Raw genomic sequence first — 6,400 nt, 5'->3', positions numbered from 1 at the left:
GTTGTCATCAGCAGGAAAGAACCAATCATTTTAATAAGCACATCAATGCAATTCTTTTCGATGTGATTGCTATTGTTTCTTGCAGGTATCAGATATTCTGTATCAAGCATGTCCATATCACTACACATGCTTAATAAGAAGAAAGATCCACTGTGTTTAGTGGGGATTCCTTCCAAGGATCATAGCGTTGCTTCAGTTAACAGAGTGCTGTGTATGAATCCAATGCATTTTTTGCTCAGAAGTGAGTTCATTGAGGTTCATTGAGGATTACTTCCAGGTACATAGGATTAGAGCTCTAAACTGGTGCTTTTACTTCTTGGGGGTGGGGTGGGGTGGCAATGATCAAATCTGAGAATCCTTGGATTGTTTTGAATGCATAACTGGTCCATCAAAGCCATTCTTGGGGTGTGGCTGCTGTCATAGAATCATAGAGTTGGAAGAGACCACAAGGGCCATCCAGTCTAACCCCCTGCCAAGCATGCTGTCGCATGCTGACAACTTCTATGAGCCACAGGTGAGCACTGAGTTAAGGGTGGGGACCAAAGGTGGACAAACTACCCCAGAAGGAGCATGATGTGTCCCCACCCACGGCATGATGTCTCCCCACCCCTCCCCTAACACCCCACACATTCCATGATATATTCTATGAATACTCATGGCTGGAAACCACAGACAAGGAGAGTGGTTTTCTGCTTGGGTCTTGCTTGCTCCCTTAGGCACCAAGTTGGCAAAGATTTGCTTAATGTGAATACTATTTTCTCTTACATGCTGTTTCTTTTTAAAAATGGTTAGCAGCTAGTGCCAAACTTTGAATTGCCTAGACTAGAGGAGAATATTCAACATACTGACAATGTGCCCACTGGGAAAGAGCCAAGGTTAAATGAGCACAATCATGCCTAACTAACCTTGAATTTAATAAATCAGAGCAGCTCCAAGATCTGTTAAGGGATCTTAAGTTGTTATTCAAATGGAATGCCATAACTCACGTGGGACTGTCATCCTGGGGGAGGGGATGTAGATCACAAGCAACCTTCTCTGTCAGAACAAATGTTCACTTTACATTCACACACAAAATGAGATCCACCGTGCCAAAAAAACCTGTTGTCCCTGAGAGTGAATTCACACCTGGACACATTCATCACTGTGCGAGGTGGCCATCACTGATTAAAAAAGGCAGAGGGAAAGTTTTTTTGCCCAGGTGGGGAAATGTAAAGTACTACACTTGGGCAAGAAAAAATAAAAAATGAAAGGCACAAATACAGGATGGGTGACACCTGGCTTGAGAGCAGTACATATGAAAAGGATCTAGGAGTCTTGGTAGACCACAAACTTGACATGAGTGTGATGCAGCAGCTAAAAAAGCCAATGCAATTCTGGGCTGCACCAATAGGAGTATAGCATCTAGATCAAGGGAAGTAATAGTACCACTGTCTTCCGCTTGGGTAAGACCTCACCTGGAATACTGTGTCCAGTTCTGGGCACCACAGTTCAAGAAGGATACTGAAAAGCTGGAACGTGTCCAGAGGAGGGCAACCAAAATGGTCAAAGGCCTGGAAACGATGCCTTATGAGGAACGGCTTAGGGAGCTGGGTATGTTTAGCCCAGACAAGAGAAGGTTAAGGGGTGATATGACAGCCATGTTCAAATATATAAAAGGATGTCATATAGAAGAGGGTGAAAGGTTGTTTTCTGCTGCTCCAGAGAAGTGGACACAGAACAATGGATTCAAGCTACAAGAAAGAAGATTCCACCTAAACATTAGGAAGAACTTCCGGACAGTAAGAGCTGTTTGTCAGTAGAATTTGCTGCCAAGGAGTGTGGTGGAGTCTCCTTCTTTGGAGGTCTTTAAGCAGAGGCTTGACAGCCATCTGTCAGGAATACTTTGATGGTGTTTCCTGCTTGGCAGGTGAAACTCGGAAAATTAGAATATCGTCGAAAAGTGCATTTATTTCAGTAATGCAACTTATTATTTTTTAGTTTTCTTTTAATTTTTACAAATGCTTTCTTTTGGAAACTCCACAGTAATAAAACAAATAGTTACAATAATACAAAAATAAGCATCGCTATTACATTTCATTAATTACATTCCATTTAGAATTGACCCGCCTAACGACAAATAATTCAATAGCAACAAATAAGGGCTTGACATATCTTGCTTTGCATGTCATTCATCTATCTCATATATTGGTTTCACCTTTTAAGTTCCGTTACTGAAATAAATGCTCTTTTCAATGATATTCTAATTTTCCGAGTTTCACCTGTATGTGAATGTGGGCATCAGCCTTGAGCTACATTTTACTTTATATGCTTTTCTTATTTTACATTTATTTAACATCAACAGTGTGCAATTGCTCTCTCTCCTCAAAATAAAAATAAAAATTATTTATTACTATTATTATTTATTACTTGTACACAGTGCTTTTTTCTGGGGGTTCCGGCACCTTTCCCCAACAAATGTTAAAAGTGTGGCATTTTTTATCTTAAAAAAAGCACTGCTTATACCCCACCCATCTGACTGGGTTGCCCTAGCCACTCTGGGCAGCTTCCAACACAGTATACACCAGACATTTGCTTGCAAAAAGGTCAGTGAGATATAGGGGTTGCGTCAGATTACAGTGGTACCTTGGTTTACAACCATAATCTGTTCTGGAGGTCCGTTTGTAAACCAAAACAGGCTGTAACCCAAGGTGCGCTTTCACCAATGGGGCCTCCCAAAAAAATTGTTCATAATCCAAAAAAGGGGGGGTTACAAACTGGGGCACACACTTCTGGGTTTGACGTGTTTGTAATCCAAAACTTATGCAAACCAAGATGTATGCAAACCAAGGTACCACTGTATGCTCTGCCTGAACTTTCAAAGGTATGATGCTTCTGACTGTCAGCTGCTGGGAATCCAAAATGGGGAGAGGGCCATTGCACTCATGTCTTATGAGTTTCCCTTGAGCACCTGGTTGGCCACTGTGAGAAGAGGATGCTGGACCTTGATGAACCTCCCATCTGATCCAACAGGGCTCTTTTTAAGTTCTTCTGTTACTTAGAGAAGACCCTGGTGGGGGGGAAAGGGACCTTCATGGAAGGAGGCTGGAGATGATTCAGGCATATTGTTATGCACAAATAAATGTTCATTAGCAGACTGGTTGTAATTTTCTATGATAAATCCAGCCACTGGGAACATGGCACAGGAGTGGCTTTTGAGATGCAAACCACAGGAATATAATATGTGAGGTTTTATAGACAAACAGGGCAAAACTGTTCCAGACTGAACCACTTTAGCTGGGGTTGGGGGTTGCATGACTGAACGCATATCTATTGTTGCACGGCACTCCAATCTCCGAATGGGGTTCCAGATGCCTGCCGAGAGTTCATGATTCCTCTGGGAAATGAGGCATAGTGGAGACTGTGGTGTCTTTATAATATATGGTTTATTTCCACCTATATACAGCCTGAGCCTACAATGGATGGGCTCACAGCATCAACACCCCAAAAGGGCCTTGTTTCTCACATAGCTGCAACCTTGGATTCAAACAGAAATCAAACATTGCTCTCAAATATTGCTCTCCCTCTCTTTCTCCAGCTTGCTGCTTTCCTTGCTAGGTCATATCACTGCTCCTGTTAACTCCAAACTCTGGTTTTATCTGTTGAGGTAGCCCCCCCCCCACATATTTGCTGTCTCACACTGAGCCCCTTAAACCCCCTTAATGTCTCATCACCCACCCAGGCTATCATCTGACAGTGAGAGCTGTTTGACAGTGGAAGTTGGGGACTCTCCTTCCTTTGAGGTTTTAAGCAGGGGTAGCATGGCCATCTGTCATCAATGCTTTAGCCGAGATTTCTGCATTGCAGGGGGTTGGACTAGATGACCCTTGGTGTTCCTTCCAACTCTATGATTCTATGAGCTCACCAGGAGGCTAGCCTGGCTATTCCAAGAGTTAGGAATTTTGATTAAATTCTAACACCTGCTGGACCCAGCGATTAGAGGGGTCTGGCACCCAGGTTAAGACCCCAAACTCATAGCTATATTTTAAAGCTCCCTGAGAAAGGACTCTAATATATATTTCTCCTGCGCAGAGAACCAGCAAACATCTCTAAAGCATGTGCAAAACTATTCAAGGATCAGAATAGGTGCTCCTGAATAGAGAGTGAGCAGGAACTTTCTGTCCAGAATATTATTTTTTCTTCCCACATGAGAGTAAAGATTTCTCCTAATTGGACTGTTTTGTTCAAATAATCCTCTCTTGCCACTAATCACACCCTGAGCCATTAAGTGGAAATTACTGTCAAGACAACATTCTTTCTAGCTTCAAAGAGAATAAAAAGGAATGGGGGAATCTACAGGTAAAGGCAAGTAGACTAGTTCAGTTTCCATCACGCCGGTACCACCTACCAGAAAACCTTTTGGATGAGTACCTGCTATCATATCTGGCTCATACGTTGAATCAAATGAGGGTTATTTTCTGTCCATCATCAATCAGCAGGGTAAAGACACAAAAGAATAAAATACATGGGTTATTTTTTATAAAACAACAACAACAACAAAGTACACAAAGCTAAAATCTTATGATTAGTTTTGTAAACTGGCCAAGAAAGTTCATCAAACTGAGAAGGACTGATCATTTCCTCTAATAGCAAACTCCAGTGGCTCAGTGCCTATCAGTCTGGAAGCATATGGTTCCCCTTGAAAATAAGGTCATTTTTTAGAGACATGTGTATAGCTCACCTGTAATCTTCCAGATATTGTTGGATTCTCATTATCCCTGACTATTGGTCAAGCTGACTGGGGCTGATGGGAGTTAATCTAAGCAGCTGTACTTCATTTTCATTTATTTCATTTCATTTATTAAATTCCTTCCTCTGAGGATCCCCGGGGGAGTTACAATATAAAAAGGGGGGGGGGAATACGTAACATAGTCACAAACAGAAGCAATAACCCCACAGCATTTCATTAGCAGTACCTAGGAATGGCAATGGCTGTTTTGTGTGAGCCACCCTCAAATATAGGGCTGCAATCTTAGGTCTTGGATTGCACTGTTACACAAGCAGAATTTAAAAGATATTGCCCACTGAATTCACATTTCTGGGTCAGCAGAAACAGAGGAAAGCCTTTCTCCTTCAGCCAATATTGTCTCTTTGCTCCTGAGGTAGCCATTATTTATTGCAGTAGAGGAACCTAACCTTGGATCCTGCCCTAGCACCAAGATCCTAACATGAGATCTTGAAATGACACTAGATGGATACATTCGGCAGCTCCACTCCCCTGGCTTCTAACCAAGTAGGTCAAAGTTTTCTACATTCCTCATAACCAATATAACATGAGTGAGAGCCGTTCATATCCTTCAAAGTTCAAAGCGCCAAAATATATGAAATCTAAGTACCCCAATGCAATTGGGTTGTGGGTGACCAGTAACGAGACCGGAGACAAGGTAGAGTTCCAAAAGGCAACCCTGGGCGTAGCACAGGAGCCTGTATTTATTGATAGCAACTTTGACAGCTAATGATTAACTCGTAATGTAACTTCCAACCAATGACAGGAGTGTAACCTCATGTAACCTCACTTCCTGCCAACACCCAAAATTTCGGCCATGAAGGAAGTGGTGAGCCTCACGTCCCCTTCAGCATGTACCTGTCACATGCCTGCTCTTTAAACATCCCCCTCCTTTCCATCTTGTGACTCCTGGTACTTTTCCAGAACCCTTCCTGTTTCCCATTGTTCTTCTCTTGACCCAGGTTCAACCCATCCTGGTCTTCTCCTGCCAGACCTGCACCAACCAGATCTAACCCGATCTTCCCAGATCCACCATGTCCCATCCAGTACAACTGACCTGAGTCTTTACCTCCTGACCTGTCACTTTGCTGGCCTGCCAGCACTGCGTTTTCTAAACTCTAGAGGATCGGCGGGTATGTCACGCCATTTTCTAAACTAACCCCACAGGTTGTACCTTGATGGAACTGGGCAGGAGACAGAGCAGACTTCCTTCTCATTGCAGTTCAAGTTCTGAAGCAGAGGTGGTGGGTTTTTTGAAATGGGCATTAGCAATCCTACCACCTAGCAAATTAATGTCCTTGCCCATCACTGTGGCATTTAGCAACTGAGCCTGGAAACAGTACATGATGGAGAGAGCAAGGAAAAAGTTTGCAAACCAGCAACCCAAGATTGATTTCTCTGCATCTGCATTATCAATGGCATAAGCATTTTGTGCAGCCAAGTCACACAGCTTGTGCAATCATTTGCAAATTTGATGTCTCTATCTATCTATCTATCTATCTATCTATCTATCTATCATCTATCTAGATCTATCTATCATCTCCTGATCTAGAGGTTTATTTAGGGCTCTGTAAAGAAGAAGTCGTCCTTCCACTCCTTGAAGCGAGGCCTTGAGGTCCCTCTTCTTCAAACCAAGCT

This window comes from Zootoca vivipara, chromosome 11, assembly GCF_965207765.1.
Source record: "Zootoca vivipara chromosome 11, rZooViv2.hap1.1, whole genome shotgun sequence".
In the NCBI taxonomy this organism is placed as follows: Eukaryota; Metazoa; Chordata; class Lepidosauria; order Squamata; family Lacertidae; genus Zootoca; species Zootoca vivipara.
This window is presented reverse-complemented; position numbering follows the sequence as displayed.